This window comes from Mytilus trossulus, chromosome 10 (genome assembly GCF_036588685.1).
Source record: "Mytilus trossulus isolate FHL-02 chromosome 10, PNRI_Mtr1.1.1.hap1, whole genome shotgun sequence".
Taxonomy (NCBI): Eukaryota; Metazoa; Mollusca; class Bivalvia; order Mytilida; family Mytilidae; genus Mytilus; species Mytilus trossulus.
The window spans coordinates 71,948,366-71,970,087 of record NC_086382.1 but is presented as its reverse complement, the minus strand read 5'-3'; the positions used below and the strand labels follow the sequence as shown (position 1 = coordinate 71,970,087).

The 21,722-nt window shown below is 32.1% G+C and overlaps 1 protein-coding gene across 1 annotated transcript in view; it reads right to left on the bottom strand.

Annotated features, from left to right (window-relative positions):
- Positions 1–3,864, bottom strand: part of LOC134688486 (uncharacterized) — a 41,770-nt gene extending 37,906 nt beyond the window's left edge. Inside the window, exon 1 of the mRNA XM_063549249.1 lies at positions 3,712–3,864. The gene's annotated coding sequence lies outside the window, so the exon portion shown is untranslated. The remainder of the gene's footprint in view (positions 1–3,711) is intronic.
- Between the last annotated feature and the right edge of the window lie 17,858 nt (positions 3,865–21,722).

Sequence of the window (21,722 nt, the reverse complement as noted above, 5' to 3'; positions counted from 1 at the left end):
GCATAGAATATGTATAATATTTTTTCAAAATAAATTACAACTTCCGGAAAAAAATTCTTCTGGAGATCATATGAAGGTCGAAGTTATTATGTTGTTTTTGTTGGTTTAAAATAAACACTTTCGAGATGTATCTCAAATAGGAAATATTTCAAATCAGAACAAATCTGGTTGAAGTATAGTACGTTGTTGTGCTTGACAATACAAACCCTTTAGAACTTTGCATTGTACCAGGTATGAAATTGATCAATTATTTCAGCAACGCAACATTGCTTTTATTGAATTTATATTTCCATACCTTCCAGAAAAAGCACTTTGATCTATAAAAACATTAAACAAGGTAAACACATTTCGTGATATATATGCATTAAATTATATACCGAAGAAAGATACGTGCTTTTATGGTAGATTTAGAACAATTAAATTAATTTATAAAACATTAACAGATATTTTATACCTTGCTTTAATTTCAACTTTGATGACATTATCTATACAGTGGTATGAGGAGGTGGATAATTATTTGAAAAGACATCTAGATCTACTTTACAATCCTCCGTCATTTGATGTCCTTGTATATTAAATGGATACCAGTGGTTTTAAAATATCAAGGCTCAACACGTAAGCCTTTTATTCTTTAGAACTTCTATAACAGTCAACCAAATCAAGTTGGCTCCATGACCTTTTCAAAGGGATGTGATGACTTCAAATTTACTCCTTGGTAAGTTTAATAGCTTCCTTATGAGATGTTGGAAAGTTTGTAGATATAAAAAGGAAAGTACACTACGGGGAAAATTAAAACATTTCTTTTATTGTAAGATTTATGCCAACCACCGTTAATATTTAAAAGTTAGTTAGAATATATAGCAGAATATGTGTGTATCTATAGTAACCTATATATATATAAAACATACCTTAACCATTTTATTTGTTTTCAAAAATTCTATACTATAAAATATGTTTTCAGTATGAATAACTTTTTAATATGCATCGTCGTGGATAAGCATGTTTTATTTGCCACTGGATGTTAACTAGATAAAACTAAGCAAACCAGTCTAATTTGCATTAGGATATTAAGTTTTTCTTAATGAAGACTGATTGTCATATCTTTTTACAACTAATATATAGATGAAGCTTATTTGGAGGTCATAGAAAGTAAGCCATTTATCCTAATTGGTTTATTGACAGATCCTTTTCATTGCAAATTTATCAGATTAGGCTATTTGCATTTGGAAAAACAACAACATCTAATTCTCTTTATATTGGTTCCGGACATAATAGTCGTTCGCTGCTTAGAAATATGTTTTGAAAATACATTTGATAGACGTACAAAATGACGATCTAATGACTTGTTCAGTAGTTCTAATAACTTGCAATTCTAGTATGCCATGTTTTGAGAAAGACATAATTTATATGTTATCCTCTTTTAAGGGAAGCCATGTTAAATCAGCCTCAGTAATCAGCATGTTAACCAAATCATTCTATAATTACAATTCTAATCTCCATCATCATCATCGTCGTCGTTGTCCCCTTCTCCCTTCCTACTCTTCCTTATCATCATCGTCACTACTAAATACGATAATTTAATAAACACTCATATTAACCAATACAAAATGCCAGAAAAAACAATATTCGTCCTGGCTATCTGTATTTGAAAGGACATCCGGAATCTACCCTACCTTTTGTTGTATTTATTAAGCTATTGTAGATCGATGGAAGGTTTTCTATAGCGTAGTCCAGTAATTATCGGATGTGTTGGACAGGTATATAGACCATCATATCGAACAATACTAAATCGATTCGATTATCAATTGCAGACCTATAATGACCCATTATTGAATAATTAACATTTAGACATCTGCACGATGTCGATGTATATCTATAGAGGATAAATTAACATCGGCTAAACTGTGAGGTTAATATACGCAGAGAAAGTGAATATAAAAATAAACATCCTTTTGTGTGATATATTTTATTTTTTGGGTTGATGATACAATAAAATCTGGCCGCGATATATTGAAATAAAGAGCCATGGCAACTAAAGCTTTTTTGTGCTGATGCGGCGTAAAGCAATCACCATTTAATAACTCCTCAGATATATTGCACAATTTTCAACTACTAGTTTGAGAAAAGAATATTGTGAAGGGAGATAAAAAAAAAGTCTTACATTTGTATCCTCTTTTCCTCGATATGTTATATACTGAAAGTCGATTCCTAGCTAGATTCTTCATTATACGGTTTCTCGACACCGGTTATATTCTATTGAGAACTTTTCTTTACAAAGATTTTTTAGATTTAATATTTGCATTCACTTAAAAATTCATAACTTGTTTCTTGTTTTATGAAATAATGATCTAATAACATCTCTAACACATAAATATCGATTAAGTAATTGTCATGCTGACTGAAGCAGAACATGCTACGATTTACAAATTAATCTTGTAGATCAGTTTTCTCTTTTATTCTAGATCCTCTTTCCAAAACATTCTTAATTGGAATCTCTTTTTATTCTATAAAAGGAATAATATTGATTTTAACATCTTTAACAATATACACGTTTCTCTATCCTTTAATGTGACTTTTCTCAAGGGAAGATGCATTATCTTCAATTGTACATTCATTTACAAGATAACACAATGTAAACTAATCGGAACATGAGTGATTTCATCAATTAGGTACTGTTTGAATAAACTTAATTATGCCTTATAGCCGCATACGTCATGAAAGTCAAGTTTATCACAAGAATTTTTTTTAACATGCATTTTTCTCGCTTTGATGAATCCTCCCACTTCATCAGGTTTCTTACTTTTTCTAATAACGATGGCAACAATTCCATGGGTTAGTGAACTTGTTTTTTGTCTAATAGTGAATGTAATCCCGAACCCTCAGATTTGATACGAAATCCCTTTACCTTGGCACATGGGACAAGTCCCATTTTATTTTATGTGGGTGTTAATTGTCTTCACATCCGTTGATGCTAATAATTTGTTGTTGACGGAATGTTGTAAGTCTTAGATTGAAGAGTTATTTAGAACATTTATTGATTTTAATTTAATTCAGTTGGTGTGGCTGTATTTACTTATCTTTAAAAGCAAACAACAAAGAAATGATAGAAAATTTGACAGCTTACAATTACAACCAAACGGTCTGATGTATCATTCTTCGCTGCTATTTTTATTATTCTAAGCAACAAAAGCGACATGTTTAATTTTGCATTACCGATCTCCTATTTGTCATTTAATTAAACTGATAGGTAATCCTCTTTTATAAATTATAAAGAATTGACTTTTATGAGGAGAGTCCAATAACAGAACTAAGATACATTTTGTAAAATGGATTCTTATCAGGAGCTATAACCTATAAGTGGTTGATAGCGTAGATATTGAAACATAAGTAATGTCCGTATGGTGAGATTTAGATGGCATGTACTGTTGGCTTTCTTTGTTTTTCCTGTTAATTCTTTGATTAATATATTAATTCATTGTCATTGAACTAAGCAAGCTACCAAAACGTACAAGATGCAGAGATTATCTAACGAAAAAAATACGAATAATTACATTTACTTGATTAATATGTCATGTAATTTTTTCCCCAATTACAAGAACAATATTATAGATGTGTTTGAAGTAAAATATTCCAGTGAGAGAAAAGTATCGGAAAAACCTCGATGTCCCGCTACACGGTAAGTATATAATGAGTATATTGTTAAAATCTTACCCTTTTAATACAGATGTTATGCTCTCTCTGTGTGTCACAGTCTTGTAGGTTTCATCTGTCGCTTCTCAAAGGAATCAGCTATACCGAGATTTACACTATCGATCAAAACACCTACGAATGCGCATGACACTTTGGACACTCTGTGACGTAAATTAACAAAGGACAGTTTCAGTAATGGACGTTGGAACCTAAACAATAATCAGTAAACAAAATTGTCAATATAGCCACACACTTTACATTTAGCAGTTTGTTTTGCTGATTGAGTTAATGGTAGCGGAACATCGCAAACAAAAAAGCCTAAATCATTCTAATTTTCCATTCCGCCATTATTGGAAAACTCCACGATCGATGGGAATATTAGATATTCTATGTTATATTGATATAGAATATATAGTATTTCATAATGATTGACTGCTGAGAAATTCAAGTGTTCTAAATGACGTTTAAATTGATTCCAAGATTCACATCTGATTTATAGGAATAATTAATTTAGAAGTATGAGAACAATATCAAGGGAAACATATAAACACAATGTCATTAATACCATTGTCATTTATACACACCCTTTTAAAGACAAATAGAAGAACAACACGGCGACAGTTCATGTCCTAAGTCAGGATTCTGATGTACAGTAGTTGTCGTTTGTTTATGTAATATATACGTGTTTCTCGTTTCCCGTTTTGTTACCCTTTTCAAGACAAATAGAAGAACATCACGGCGACAGTTCATGTATTGATATTATTTCAACTAATGTTATTAGTTTTTTATATACATGTGTACATTTCAAAATAAATAAGATGAAGAAAGAATGTATTATCATTGCCTACACCAGAGACTTAAGGCCAAAGAAGTGAACAGGATAGCGCACGTGATTCAGCAATTGGCGAATCTCTCATAGATATAGGAAGATGTGGTATGAGTCCAATGAGACAACTCTTCATTCAAGTCATTATCTGTAAAAGTAAATCATTATAGGTCAAGGTACGGTCTTTAACACGGAGCCTTGTCTCACATCGAACAGCAAGATATAAAAGATCCTAAACATGACTAATGTAAAACTATTAAAACATGAAAAACAACGGTCTAATCTTTATACAAACCGGGAAACGAGAAACACTAATGAACCACATCAACAAACGAAAATCATTGAAAATCATGTTCCTCACTTAGGAACGTATATAAGGAACGTATAGTAAACAAACAGATATGCAGAATAATAATAAAAAAGATTAAAAAAAAACGGAGACAGAAAAACACATATGATATACGCAAGCAATGGCAAATCCTGGATTACATGTTCCTAACATTAAGAATGTTGCGAGGTCAAATTTTGTGTGTAAGCTCAAACCATCTAATTCGGCCGGGACAGTAACATCACAACATAAAAACAAACTGTTATATGACATCAGATCCAGATATACTAACATCAAATGCAAAATTTCTGTTTAAAACAGAAAATATTTATAGCAAAAAAACAAACACAAACAAACAAACAAACAAACAAACAAACAAACAAACAAACAAACAAACAAACAAACAAACAAACAAACAAACAAACAAACAAACAAACAAACAAACAAACAAACAAACAAAGTTTACTGAAGATAGATAAAAAAAACCTCTGGAAACAAAGTTTACAATAATAGCTTAATGATATGTAGTTAAATGCTAGTTAAATAATTCTTTATATATATATTTTGCCTATTTCATTGTTGATAATCATATAATTTAGCTGTAATTTTAACTAACATTTAATATACAGAGTAATAAAGCTTAATAGAAAGCAACCCGAATTCCTGATATTAACGAAAAGGGAACGCTGAACAAGTGAAGATATTTGGTAACAATAGAATTGTAATATGTAAGTTTATGACAAACGATAATCGAAATCGTTACAATTGATAATTTTATAAGGGATATAGTTACGATACTGTTGTAGAGTCATTTAAAATGGCATAATTTAGCTTTAATATAGGTTCTCTAATAGGGTCTTTGCATCCGAAATAAATACATTTATTCTAAAACCTGTTGTTTACATGATACAGTTTATGTTCTTTTCATATATATTTTGATGATATGATACTAAAACCCTAACGGGAGGGGTTTTGCTTGATATTCATATTCAAATTCAAATTCAAATTCTTTATTAACTTTGAGCCTTACGGCTCATCAGTATAATCAAGTACATGTACAGTGTATACTTATGGCATATTACAAACAATATAAACAATATGCATAATAAACAATAGGTGACGTCAGAAATTTCATCAATACAAAATATCTTTTATTACAATAAACTGTTTCCTTATTTAAAAGAGAAATGTATATACTTTCCAAAGTTACAAAGCTGTTTTGTGTTTTCACCTCATAATAATTCTATTATTTAAAAGTTGATGGCCTAGACCAGTAATTTTTGTTTTTTTTGTTTTTTTCGCAAAACAGTATATCTTCTACATTGAAGAATAAAATGAAATTTATCCTCTATTACTCCTAAATAACAAAAAAATACAATTTCTTTCATTTCTATAAGTACCAAAATAACGTCCAGCTTCAATACAAAGGTTATGTGAAGACAAACGAATTCTTGTTATACATTTACGAAAAAGTACAGGTATGCATTTCTGTAAATAAAATTGCAAAACTACATTTGTTACAACATACTTATATAATCTACACTTTGAAGAAGAATCTAATAAAAATTGTAACTCTTGGTTAGCTTGATCAAACAAACGCTGTCTTAGCAAAGGTAACTGACTACATTTCTCAACCACTGATTGTCCCACAAATTATGATGAAGACATAATCTTTCAATCAATGTAATTGAGGTCTGGAGCTGACATGTAATTAATTGACTTGAGACCTTTGTTAATTAATGTATCATTGTCATTGTGTTTAGTTTTCTTCGTACCTATTTTGACGTTTGACTGATTTGTACTATGCGTATTGCTTTCTACATTAGAGGTATAGAGGGAGGGTTGAGATTAAAAAAACCTTGGTTTACCCCGTTGATATTTGCGCATGTCCTAAAGTCAGGAACCTCTGGCCTTTGTTAGTGTTGTATGATTTTTAATTTAAGTTTCTTTTATATAATTCGGAGTTATCACTTAATGAGTACATAATTGTGTTTAGGGACAAACTTAAGCACGTCTCTAGGTGCGGAATGTTGTCGCTGTATACAAGATCCATTGGTTGCATTAGGCTGTTTTCTGCTCTTTGGTCGGGGTGTTTTCTCTTTGACACATTTCACATTTCTATTCTTAATTTTATTTGAACAAAACCTTAGAAATTTATAAGAAAAATTAAAACATAAAAAAAACATAAAAAACAGACATAAAACAGAATGTAAGAGTATTCGTCTTAATTGAAAGCGAGTTCAAATCCCAACTACAACTAATATATCCAAACAATCGATCATCGACCAGATGCACAGTTTGACAATCAATGTCTCTTCAGCGGTGCTCGATGCAAAAATATTTGAAAACCCAAGAAATTAAAAAAAAAGATCTTATAAACCAAACAGGAATGTTGATTAGAAAACCTTTCATTTGCCTTTGAGCGATTTAGACTAACCCTGTCATTAACAGTCTGGAAAAACAAGTAAACTGTATGACCAAAGGCGACTAAAAGATCCAATAGGAAAACGACAATTAAAACAGCTTTTAATCCTGCACAATAATGAATTCTTCTATTTTCATATGCTTTATTGCAAAATATGATACATTCTTCAATGAAAGTCACGAAACTAGTCAATAAAGAAGTAGAAAGATTAGTCGTAAAACACTTACATCAAGCCAAGATTAGCACACTTTTGGCAGGGGTTCGTGTGTTTGGTGTAAATTTGGTAGCGCATTTATAGTATCGCTCTACATTTTTCAGAGGATAACTACTCAAATAAACGATGATGATATAATTGTATTACAATACAATAAAATAAATTGATTTTTTTTAAAATGAATGATATTCCTGCTTCAAAATTTAGACATATTACATAGTAAATACTCAGCTATTTTTTATCGAAGATAGCGGGAGACATCCATACTACCATGGATAACATAAGGGTTTCCAATTAGATGGCATAATGATGTTTAACTGTTCTAGGTTTTGTCTATAAACTGTTTGCTATGCTTTAGTGGCATTCAGATTTCAATAATGTTACCTTCCTATAACTGGTTAATCTTTCAGACGATGATTTTGTTACCACTAATAAGATACAACTAAACTTAATTTCATTCGCATTATTGGATTGGAAAGTTTGGCTTCACCTGAAGAAATCTGATCACAAACTGGATCTAAAATGCCAAAGTTGAAGTAACGTTGTTTATACAGCCCGTAAGTTCAGATACTAATATCTCACATTATGTATACGACCATACATTTATAAATGTGTGTTTGTCCTTCATCCTGTTTTATCATACGAATAGATATTTTCTTGCCTTATGTTAGCTTTTTTGGTGATTGGTTCGGATATGATGAGTGAAATCGTTTCATCTGATTTATATAGTTAGTTCGTATGATGTATTGTTAAAAAAACAGAGTGGCGAAAAATACAAGAGGGACATTCAATCATTTACATTTTAAATTGACTCCCAGCATGAATATGTTGTTACCAAAAAGCTCTTACCACACCGTCCAGGTAATTGTCTTTAATTAACAATAATACACACCTCCTTACTTTCATATGGACAAACGCTTTTCCCAACTGCACATATAGAAAAAAACAATTCATTTATTACACATATATAATCATAATAATGTGTAAATTTATGTTATGACGTACTGAGCGATTATCAGTTATAATTGACATTAATAAGTTTTGCAGTATTGCTGTCATGATCTTGTTGACCGTATGGAATATCTGTTTTATATACGACGACAGGTATGTTTCAATCATTGTAACTAAAATGTTGTCCTCATTTCTTCGAATATGACTTACCTATCATGGGTGTGTACTTACTCGATCAACACCACTGGTACCACAAATCTAGCAGGATCTGTTTATTAATCTGGAACACCTGATGATTGCTCAGTCTGTATGTTTTGTTCTGTTCTTTGAAATGTTGTCCTTTTAGTCAGATTTAGGTTTTCGCCATAGTATTATCAGTAAGATCTCCACTTTACAAATGAGTTTGCATATCACTTTTGGTATCTTTGGCTCTCTTTTTATGTTATTGTCCTGACTGTATAAGAATAATATGGGGCAATGCGCCATTTCGAAATATGCTATTTGTCGCCTATGTTAATTGTATTATATTAGGAAACAATCTCTTCTTTAAACACATTAATAGGAATATTTACTTAGTTAAGTTCAATTATTTCATCAACAAATTACAAACTTAAATGACAATCACAGTTGCCTTATGATGAAAATGGCACATATACAAACATGATACCATAGATAATAGAAATGAGGAATGTGTCGAAGAAACAACAACCCGCGGACCAAAAAGAACAGAAACATGATACTTGTCTCTTTCTGATACATTCTTAAAAAGGGACGATAGATACCAGAGGGACAGTCAAACCTAATACTATGTAGTCTCAGGCCAAACAGAGTATCACCGTTTAAAGGTTTTGTATGATTTACAGTAAACCCGAATAATTTTATTTATTGGTTTTTTTGCAACCAAGCATGATACATTATTTTACATCAATTTCTAATTAATGTAAAAGCAAGCATTCTATGAAATATTTCTTTCCTTTTGTTAACTGTGATTTTTCTTATAGTGATATGATATCAGACTTGGTGAACAAGACATTGTTTCTTTTATGAAAAATGTGAAATTTCATACAAAATAATACTTGTTTTTGTTTTAGCCATTTGCCCATACTCATTATGAATAGTTTGTTAAGCAGAAGATTTTTTTTTGTTCAGCCTGTTCTATTTCTGCTATAGTTGATGTGCTTCCCTCAGTTTTGGATTGTAACACGGATTTTTTTTTCTTTTTCTTCTTTATCGGTATATGACTTATGAACACCAGTATACTACTGTTGCCTCTGTTTATCCGTCTAATGCCATTAAAAAGATTTTCCCACTAACTCCTACTTTTCATTACATAATGTCGTTACATATAGTTTAAAAGGCCATCTTTCAAAATCTTATTAAATCCTGTTTTTTTTTCGTTCTCAGACAGAAAAAGGGGCAAATGTTAGATGTATATAACATCTGAGAGAATCATTTCCTAATCAGATTTTGAATGTCATATATCTCAAAAACTAGAGCACGGACGCTTTCTTTTTTCTGTTATTATCTTTCCTTTATTTATATACTATCAATTTATAACAGTACTGATCAGTACTTTTAAAATCTTGTTTATTTGAAACAGAGGAACACACAACCTTAGGAATAACCAAGTAATAGTACCACGCTCAAATATCGTCACTTTACTGGAAATAGAGTTTTATTCCTCGAAATTTAAAATTCAAATCCTCAGAGACATTCGTAAAACGAAGCCGCCTTCGTAATATTCTTCTAAATCGCAGATTCCTCTCATCAATGAAATTATCATGAACGTGAGAGAAATAAAAGGCAACAACCGGATAAATCCACTAGACTGACAATCTACAGTAAAATTAACGAGCATTTAAAAGAGCTGACATATACCAATATCCGATTGTATAATAAACCTGAAAGTACGTTATTGAAAGGACAATTTTCACAAGGCAGTAGACTATCTCAACACGACATAATTACACGGTCTTTGAAATATGAAAGTAAAAATAAGACTGCGATTATAGTTGTGTAATCACGGATCTAAATGATAATCATATAAACCTGCTTGAATTCTATTTCAAGTAGATTATCTTCTCAGTAAAAAAAAAAGCAAAGGAAATTGCAGTAAATGCAATTTAACCTCAATACTGCGAGACACAATGCGTGGACAAAACACATATCTCCTGTTATTCATTAATTACTCACTATTTAGAGACGGAAAATGTGTCAAGAAGACAACAACAACACCATAGAGCAGAAACAGCACAAGGTGACCAATGGGTTTACAACATCGCGCAAGAAAAATCCAGCACCCGGAGATGCCTTCAGCTAGGCTAGGATCCTGAATTTAATCTTGTTTCAAAGAAGAAATAATGACAGACATGGTCTTTGCCTGGCAGTCCAGTCTCTCCGAAAATGAGTACCGGTAGTTTTGTCAATACTCTCTTTGTGTTTTTTTTTTTGGAGAGACATTTTTTTCTTTGTTTTTAAAAAAAAAAATACACACATTTTAAAACTTATAATTCAAGTTCTTGATAAAAAAAGCGAAGATTGCAGTGCAGATGGACAGTTCCGCATAACACCATTTTCGTTTTCATCACAGAAGTACATACCATTAACGGATTTAAAATAATGCGAGCGATTTAAGAAAAATAAAGCGAATTTTAATCGTCGCGAACATTTTACACTTTTATTTTCCCTTGTCTAATTATATAAAGAAAATGCAAAATCGCGACATTAAGTCGCCGCGGATTGCACTAGAAAGAGATTAACTCGAAATCCGCGAAGATAAGTTGGTTTTCGGTATACACTTTTACTCTAAAAGAATGAATTACTACTTTGTCCTTGTAGAATTTGGACTACAAGTTAATCTTGGCAGATATAGTAGACCGATGCTGCATCTGAAGTTTTTTTTATTGCCGCCTTAAATTTTCCGCTTAGCTTGTTCATCCGTTTTATCCGGTACGTTTCCGTTGGATGTACGTTCGACATCCGTTATGTCCGGTACGTTTCCAGATCCGTTTCGCCATCGTTGCATATCCTATCTGTGTCCGTAAGACATTCTTTACGCATCCATTTTATTTTGTAGACAAAAAACGTTTAACTCATCCGGGAGGGTTGGGATCCCGCTAACATGTTTAACCCCGCCACATTATTTATGTATGTGCCTGTCCCAAGTCATGAGCCTGTATTTCAATGGTTGTCGTTTGTTTATGTGTTACATATTTGGTTTTTTTCCCCCATTTTATTACGTAAATAAGGCCGTTAGTTTTCTCGTTTGAATTGTTTTACATTGTTTTATCGGGGCCTTTTATAGCTGACTATGCGGTATGGGCTTTGCTCATTGTTAAAGACCGTACGGTGACCCATAGTTGTTTATGTTTGTGTCCTTTTGGTCTTTTGTGGATAGTTGTCTCATTGGCAATCATACCACAATTTCTTTTTTATATGGAGTCCGTTTGAACTATCCGGTAAGGTGTGACCATAGCTACTACCTGTTGTATCTGACTTTTCGACTTCATCTAGTGTATCATGAATCTATTCAGTATTTCAACAGCCAAGCTTATGAAGTTCTGTATTGTTTTGTGATGTCCATATGCGTTACACCTAGTGAAATCAGGGGCGGTTTGTCTGTTTCTTTGACTGAAAGTCAAAAGGAATGACATCTCTTAAAATTGTTATATACAAATATGCGATGCATTCCATCTGGCGAATGCTGATGCTCACATTTATATATTAGATTTGTCATCATTTAGCAAAATAATTATTATATTAAGTTCATCTATACCGAGAAGACCATCCAAAGAACACACAGTGTTCGTAAATCTTACAAGCCTGTATATCCAAATATCACCGCTTTTACTGAAAATAATCCAGTGTTCTTTGAATGAATTAAAACTCCGTAAAATAATTCCAATTATCTTCGTAATATCCTTACAAAACGTTGATTTTTCTTTTCAATGCTATTCTCATTAAGTAAACGTGAAATACACGAAAATCAGCAACCGGATAAAATCCACTACACAGACAAACTACAGTAATAGTAATGAGCATTTAAAAGAGCAATATAATTGAATTTGATGCGATTGCCATACAAGTGTGAGGTGAAGCTTTATATCAAACCAGGTTCATCATCTTGTCATACAAGTAAGAGGTGAAGCTTAATATAAAACCAGGTTCATCATCTTGTCATACAAGTAAGAGGTGAAGCTTAATATAAAACCAGGTTTATTCCACCATTTTATACAAAAGAAAATGCCTGTACCAAGTCAGGAATATGACAGTTGTTATCCATTACTCTGATGTGTTTGAGATTTTGATTTTGCCATTTGATTAGGGACTTTCCTTTCTGAATTTTCTATGGGGTTCAGTACTTTTGTGATTTTTCTTTAATAAAATAATGGTGGTTAGATATTGGAAAGACTATCCCAAGACTACACAATTACACGTACTTTGAAATGCGCTAGAAAAAATAGACTACAACCATTAACAAAAACTCTTGTGTTATGATAGATCTAGACGACGAGCAGGTAAACTGCATGCTTTTAATGAGACTCATTTCAAGTATGCATTACAATCTTAGTAAACATCATGATGATATCAATTCACAAACAACAAGAAAAAACCTGAGGGTATTTAATTAATTTCAAATGCTGCGTGATTCAAATCATGGACAAAATAAATGTGCCTTGCTTTGCACGCATTACTCATGATACATTATGTATTTCGGACTGACTCAAAATGTAGACATATATCAAACAAATTCTGTAAATGTACAAATCCGACGATTATTCCAGTTCTGGTGTCTTCATATCAGTGACGACAATATATATCTTGTGGTTTCTAATACATACACACTCTTTATTATGCAGGACATATTAATCAATGGATATTTTAGTACATCTGTAATGTCGATTTTGGTCTTTCATCTTTATTACCTAGCTGCATGGGAGATTTTACTGTTACTCAAACTGCATCTTAGTTTTTCGAAGCGAACCTAATTGCATGACCGAATAATATGATCCGTTCATATAAAATATGTAGTTTATGTTTGCGTAGTGTGGGCTTCAACAATGTGCTTGCATTGTCGCTAACTGAACGTCTTCTGAAATGGATTTTCCGTCTAACAACATGGAGAATGTTTCAGTTAAGGCGTTTTGCTTGCATCTTGTGAAAAGTTCAATGCTTTTTATGTCATATCTATCGGTTACAACATAACAGCAACAGCAATTATTTGAATAGGTCAGATAAACAAGAACAGTCTGGAGGTTTGAATTAATTTAAGTCCTTGACAGTTAAAAATTCGAATACACTTTGGGATAGGTTTAATTTTCTACAGAATCGTCGGTATTTTAAGAGACTTTTGCTTTGATTCTGCAATTATTCAAAATTAAGTTGGAAAAACTAAATATTGAATAAGGATATATCTACAGACTAAACATAAAGTGAGAAAGTAAAATCACAAAAATACTGAACTTAGAGGGAAATCTAATCGGATAGTTTATAATCACATGGCAAAATCAAATAACCCAACAAATCAAAAACGAATGGACAAGAACCGTCATATTCCTGACTTGGTACTTCTCAAATGTAGAAAATGGTGGATCAAACCTGGTTTTATACCGCTATACCTCTCATTTTCATGCCAATCTCATCAAATTCCGTTATATTTACAATGATGCGTGAACTAAACAGACAGACTGAATGAAATAGGCAAAATATGGATACATCAGTCATCATCGTGTAACAATTTTAAAAGGAATAACAGAACACAAAAACATCTATCCAAAAACACATTCATTGATTCGCGTGTTTGTCATTAGAAAATTTTATACGTCACATATATTTGTCGTTCTATGTATATACAAACAATTTTGAAATGTTAGCATACAGGGTTAAAAAATCAAAGCATGTAAGACTTAATTTCAGAAATAGACCGAGATTTAAAATAGTCCAAAAGTTATATAGAAACACAACTAGTTCACTCCACTACGCGGTTAAATAATTTTTACATTTGTGGTTCAACGTATTTTGTAACAGAGTCACGTTATAAGAACCAACGAAATACACAAAGTCGCATATACAATACACACCAGCAAAAAATGAAAGACAATACAAACACATTGACGGATGTTTAAGTTAAAACGTTTGCATGTTGAGGTAAAAAACCCTTTGAAATAATACATATTGGGAACCTTCAAGTTATACTTCTTTGTATAATGTTAGATAACTCCCCAAACTGAATTCGTGTTTTTTTTAAGATATCGTATATCTCAACTACAGAAAACAAGATTGGCGCCAGATGTGGCGCAGGATCTGCCTACCCTTCTTGAGCACATGAGATCACTCTCAGTTTTTGATCTGGTTCGTGTTGCTGAGTCTTTAGTTTTCTATGTTGGGTCTTCTGTACTATTATTTGCCTGTTTACCTTTTTAGTTTTAGCCATGGCGTTTTCAGTTTATTTTCGATCTATGAGTTTGGCTGTCCCTTTGGTATCTTTCGTCCCTCTTGCAAGACATATCAATTCATAAAAAACACCATGGTTTCATTTTATATTTGATGAATATAATCGACTATAAATTGGCCCGTCCTTATTATTCCTTTAAGTTTTGCACTCAAATTGACCTTGTACATATTCGTTGTCAAATGTTGAAATACTAAATATCACCGACATTGTGTTACGAGATATTAGCTAGATTAAAATCTACATCAAAGATTTTAATATATAGGGACAGACAATTTGTACCATCACATCTCCTACTTCCGTACATAAATCTTTAAACATAGTTTTTAATTAATATTTCATTTTTCATTGTCTACGGAATCCGATGATGTAATAAAAATAATAGGATCACCGAGTTTGTTTTCAAAGTAGAAGTGACATAACATGCAACGTTTTGTAGATAAGATGGAGGTGTTTTATTCATGCGTGCGTCTCTCTATCAGATGATGCGTGAACTAAACAGACATACTGAATGAAATAGGCAAAATATGGATACATCAGTCATCATCGTGTAACAATTTTAAAAGGAATAATTTAACAGAACACAAAAACATCTATCCAAAAGCACATTCATTGATTCGCGTGTCTGTCATTAGAAAATTTTATACGTCACATATATTTGTCGTTCTATGTATATACAAACAATTTTGAAATGTTAGCATACAGGGTAAAAAATCAAAGCATGTAAGACTTAATTTCAGAAATAGACCGAGATTTAAAATAGTCCAAAAGTTATATAGAAACACAACTAGTTCATTCCACTACGCAATTAAATAATTTTGACATTTGTGGTTCAACGTATTTTGTAACAGAGTCACGTTATAAGAACCAACGAAATACACAAAGTCGCATATACAATACACACCAGCAAAAAATGAAAGACAATACAAACACATTGACGGATGTTTAAGTTAAAACGTTTGCATGTTGAGGTAAAAAACCCTTTGAAATAATACATATTGGGAACCTTCAAGTTATACTTCTTTGTATAATGTTAGATAACTCCCCAAACTGAATTCGTGTTTTTTTTTTAAGATATCGTATATCTCAACTACAGAAAACAAGATTGGCGCCAGATGTGGCGCAGGATCTGCTTACCCTTCTTGAGCACATGAGATCACCCTCAGTTTTTGATCTGGTTCGTGTTGCTGAGTCTTTAGTTTTCTATGTTGGGTCTCCTGTACTATTATTTGCCTGTTTACCTTTTTAGTTTTAGCCATGGCGTTGTCAGTTTATTTTCGATCTATGAGTTTGGCTGTCCCTTTGGTATCTTTCGTCCCTCTTGCAAGACATATCAATTCATAAAAAAACACCATGGTTTCATTTTATATTTGATGAATATAATCGACTATAAATTGGCCCGTCCTTATTATTCCTTTAAGTTTTGCACTCAAATTGACCTTGTAAATATTCGTTGTCAAATGTTGAAATACTAAATATCACCGACATTGTGTTACGAGATATTAGCTAGATTAAAATCTACATCAAAGGTTTTAATATATAGGGACAGACAATTTGTACCATCAAATCTCCTAATTCCGTACATAAATCTTTAAACAGAGTTTTTAATTAATATTTCATTTTTCATTGTCTACGGAATCCGATGATGTAATAAAAATAATAGGATCACCGACTTTGTTTTCAAAGTAGAAGTGACATAACATGCAACGTTTTGTAGATAAGATGGAGGTGTTTTATTCATTTCCTGTACGTGCGTCTCTCTATCAGATGTGGTATTTTGTGGACGTCCTATCGTATTATTAATTTCACGATCTGTATTCAGTGCGTGTATTTTAACAAGTCATTTCTAATTATTTTGTGCACGCTTAAATCTAAATATATTTGTTTTTTGTCAGTTACAAAAAATGTTGACATAAATTTGAACCCATAAAACCGGATCCCTTTTTGATAACTTTCGCCGCTCTTCAGCATTGTCGACTAGTAATAAACATTTAAAACGCAATGTCAATAGTTTTCATCGACCTTCTAACGAATCACCAACACAATGTTTAATAAATAAACAAAAGAAAATGATACCCAGTTAACTTAAAGAATTCCAGTACACAATTACGAATAATATGAAATAAAAATATAAATTTTACCAAATATGAGTAAAAACTATATTTTATATTCAACTTATGCGAAAAGTTTTATACACAAAATCAAAATGTAAAGTTCCTTATTTAATGGCAAAATCTAAAGCTGAAATATATCAAGAGAATGAACAACAATTGTCATATTTTCGAATTGGAACAATATGTGGAATAAGAAATTTAATAAAAAGTGTTGTTTTATTTTAAAGACAATGACTTCTTTTACATTATATATATATGACATCAACATTTTATAATGCACATTAAACTTATAATCTTGTTTTTACAGAGGACGATAAGTTGGTGATACCATTAATTATCATTAGATACAAACGGTAAACAACTTTTTTCTTCGCTATTTTTCAAAAAATGTTGTAAAAGTGTAAGGGTCATATTTACTACAGGATTGATTTTATCTGATCTACAGATCTACAGAATATGGAATGTCGCTAGTCTGATCTATTATGTAAACAGCAGTTTACCTGCTCCAGTTATATTTTACATCAAAGAGATTGCTGTACAACTAAACGTCATTTGTACAGTAGCACATTATTTTGATGCAGGTGATTGGTGTTGTGCTCATCAAATACTAAACTATGCAAACAAAACATGGTTGGAGTGTTTTCGGATTCTAATTGCACAGGTTAACAATGTTATCTTTGAAGTATTATAAAAACTAAAATAAAAATAAATCAACAATTGATTGATTGAATAGTGTTTACCGAGGTAAAGTACGAGATATTTAATAAAATTGAGAATTCAAATTAGGAATGTGTAAAAGGGACAACGAACCGACCAACGAACAGAAAACAGTCTAAGGCAACAAATGGGTCTTCAACACAACTTGAAAATTCAGCACCCAGGGGCGTGGTATACCTTTACCATAAACGTAAATGAGTACTAGTGCAGTGATAATGGACGTTACATTTAACTCCGGAACATATAAAGGAACAAAAAAACTTACAAGACTAACAAATGCCAGAGGCTCCTGACTTGGAACAGGCGCACAAATGCGGCGAGATTTAACATGTCTAACGTGATCTATACCCTTCTTTATACCATTAAACAATCTTAAACAAACAAACAAACAGCAATACGAACAATCAAAGACAGTTTGAACAAAGTCCGAGTCCGATATCAGAACAGGCAACAACAGAAACTGATACTAAAATTAACAAAGAACTGCTGACAGTTACTGACATGCAAGCTCCAGATTTCAATTTAACTTATCGAAAGAAACATCGTCACCATATGCAAATCAAGCACTATTCCTTCTTTTAGGGATTAAGTAACATAGTATCATAAAATATGTGAGAATAGTATAACCAGCATCATGCAAACAACTGGTTTGGAAATGTGTATTCCAATGCAAAAAATACCTGAGTGAATGAATATCAATTCAATAATATGCCATCTTTAATGACTTGACACAACTACCGTAACTATAACCCTTAGTCTGTTTAAAAGTTTTGTGCGTAGGACTGCTTGTGGCAAATTTAACTTCGACGAGAGTTAACTGCGTCCAAAGTTAACCTCTATACTGTCCATGGACCTTCCTGAGGTTAACATTTCGGACAATCAATAAACAGTCCTAGGACCAATTCTGCTTTTCAAATTAACATACATACTGTACTAGGATCGGTCACAGCAGTCATAAAACCTGTCCTTAGTTAAATGTAACCATGCATTAGGACTTATCTCATCTGTACGAAGTGGAAGAGAATTGAGGACCAATAATACCAAAAAGTTTTGCCAAAAACAGCTAAGGTGATATATATCTGAGGTAGAAAAGCCTAAGTCTTTAAAACAATTTTTTTTTTAAACGGTTAATTTTTATCATGGCCATATCAATGATAATTTGTGCCAACACAGAAGTGCTGACTACTGGGCTGGTGATACCCCGCGGAATAAAACTCCACCAGCAGTGGCACCGACCCAGTGTTTGTAAATAAACTCATAGATAGCAAGATTGAAATTTTGTATTTGCGCCTGATGCGCGTTTCGTCTACAAAAGACTCGTCAGTGACGCTCGAATAAAAAAAAAGCCAAATAAGTTTGAAGAGCATTGAGGACCAAGAATTCCTAAAAGTTATTGACAAATACAGCTAAGGGAATCTATTGCTGATGTAGAAAAGCCTCAATATCTAAAGAAAAAAAGGTTTCAGCTTCAATTAGTCAGGGATTTGTTAATAATATAATGCATATATAATGCAAAACCTGAGCAAAAATGTTATTTGATACGAATTTCATGTTTTTGTATTGAGCTTTTACTTAAGTCAAATAATGGTGAGATTATATCCGATTTCATTGCCTTGTGTCTGACATAATAAAGCAATGATTTAATATAACCATACCTGAAACATTATCATCATTATGCACGTTATTTCAGATATAATCGCCTTACGGTTTGGATTTTTTTTTAATTACAAGTTTTGTTTAACAGTCTTAACATTACCAAGAAATAAATTCATAATCAATGAATGTTAGAATGTTAGGACATCAGTACTAGAAGAACAGACAGACGTTTTTTTATTGACATCTTCATGTTATATTCCTTGTCCTAAATAAGCTCTGATTTTGGCTTTTGTTTGGTTTTATTAGCTCCCGTCCGTTTAATTTGAAAATATTGAAGCGTTAGTGCTTTATTTAAAAAGAAACCCGGGTTATTGCAGCATTGGAGTCAATATCTCTACTGGTAGATTGTTATTCACAATGGGGTATCAACAAATGGTAGTAACTGTACCTAAAAAATTGCACGACGATACGGATTGGTAGCAATATATAGTTCAAAGAATAGTTTGCATGTTTGACACAGTGAAGTGTTAAAAAAAATATGTCATGTTTTTCTTAGATGACTTATTGTAGACGTTATATGAACATCTTTCTATAAAGGTATTAACTTAATTTTTAAGCTGTCAAATTAAGAACTTTGGCGTAAAATCTTGATCCAAATCAGTGATGTAATAAGTCTTTTTATATTAAGATATTTATAGTAAGCATTTTTACTTTATATCAGAATAGATGGCGTTAAATCTGTTATTTAATGACAACAGTACATTACGGAATATTAAATTATTGTACATAACAATATTTGTATTATACTACGCCATTTAAACAGAGAATTTCGAAGTCTTAAGTAAGAGCTTGTACTGCTTCAATTAGGATAAAACCGGATTGGTTTGAAGAATTGAGTTTTTATGGACATTTCTGTTTTCCGTGTTTATGTAAAGTTATCGTTGTGTTAGGACAATTGTTATGAACATGATATATTATTAATATCAAGAAATTAATGTGTATACGTTTCAAGACAAATTCAATTTTATTGGTGTAGCAATTTATTTCGTTGATGAATTTAAAACAGTCTTTACTTTTACATAGTTTTCAACCGTTAAATAGAATGTATGGCTACTGTGCAAAAATAATGATAAAATAAAAACTCAAATCGAATGAATCAACACGTCTTCCTAGATTCAGCAGCATGCCTGTAGATACATTGAGGACGGATTTATTTTTAATGATAGCTCTGTCTTGAGATAAAGCTCTATTTGTTTCCACTATAAGGACGTTTTTTCGTTTCTTGAATAAACATTATTTTAAATTAGTTTTGTGAGTCAGTAAGGAGAGTTTATCATTAATCTTAATATCAAGAACTGTCTCAAATAAACTTTCCATATTGCAATTGCAAATTGCGACATTAAAGGTTTGTCCTAACACGTCACGGACAACAACTGTTAGTAATGCTCTACAAAATAAAATTGAGAATGGAAATGGGGAATGTGTCAAAGAGACAACAACCCGACCAAAATAAAAAAAACACAACAGCAGAAGGTCACCAACAGGTCTTCAATGTAGCGAGAAATTCCCGCACCCGGAGGCGTCCTTCAGCTGGCCCCTAAACAAATATATACTAGTTCAGTGATAATGAACGCCATACTAATTTCCAAATTGTACACAAGAAACTAAAATTTAAATAATACAAGACTAACAAAGGCCAGAGGCTCCTGGCTTTGGACAGGCGCAAAAATGCGGCGGGGTTAAACATGTCTGTGAGATCTCAACCCTCCCCCTATACCTCTAACCAGTGTAGAAAAGTAAAAGCATAACAATATGCACATTAAAATTCAGTTCAAGAGAAGTCCGAGTCTGATGTCAGAAGATGTAACCAAAGAAAATAAACAAATGACAATAATACATAAATAACAACAGACTACTAGCAGTTAACTGACATGCCAGCTCCAGACTTCAATTAAACTGACTGAAAGATTATGATTTCATCATATGAACATCAGGCATAATCCTTCCCGTAAGGGGTTTTGTATCATACCATCATAACATTTATGAGAAGAACATAACCCGTGTCATGCCAACAACTGTTTTTAGAATAAATGTGTTTAGTTCCGACGCAAAGACCTTATCAGTGACTCAATATTAACGCCAACATATGCAATCTTTAATGACTTGACAACAGTATCGTAATTATATCCCTTCTTAATAAGTCTATTCAAAGGTTTTGTAAGTTTATGAGGTGAATACTGACACCTTTGTGCTTTATAAAGAATATTTTCATAAAAAATTGGATGTAAAATACCTGAACGTATAAAAATTCTGCATGTTGAGCTATATTTACGAATGATGTCTTTATACCGATGATAAAATTTAGTAAATGTTTTGACTAGTTTGTGATATCGAAAACCCTGGTGTAATA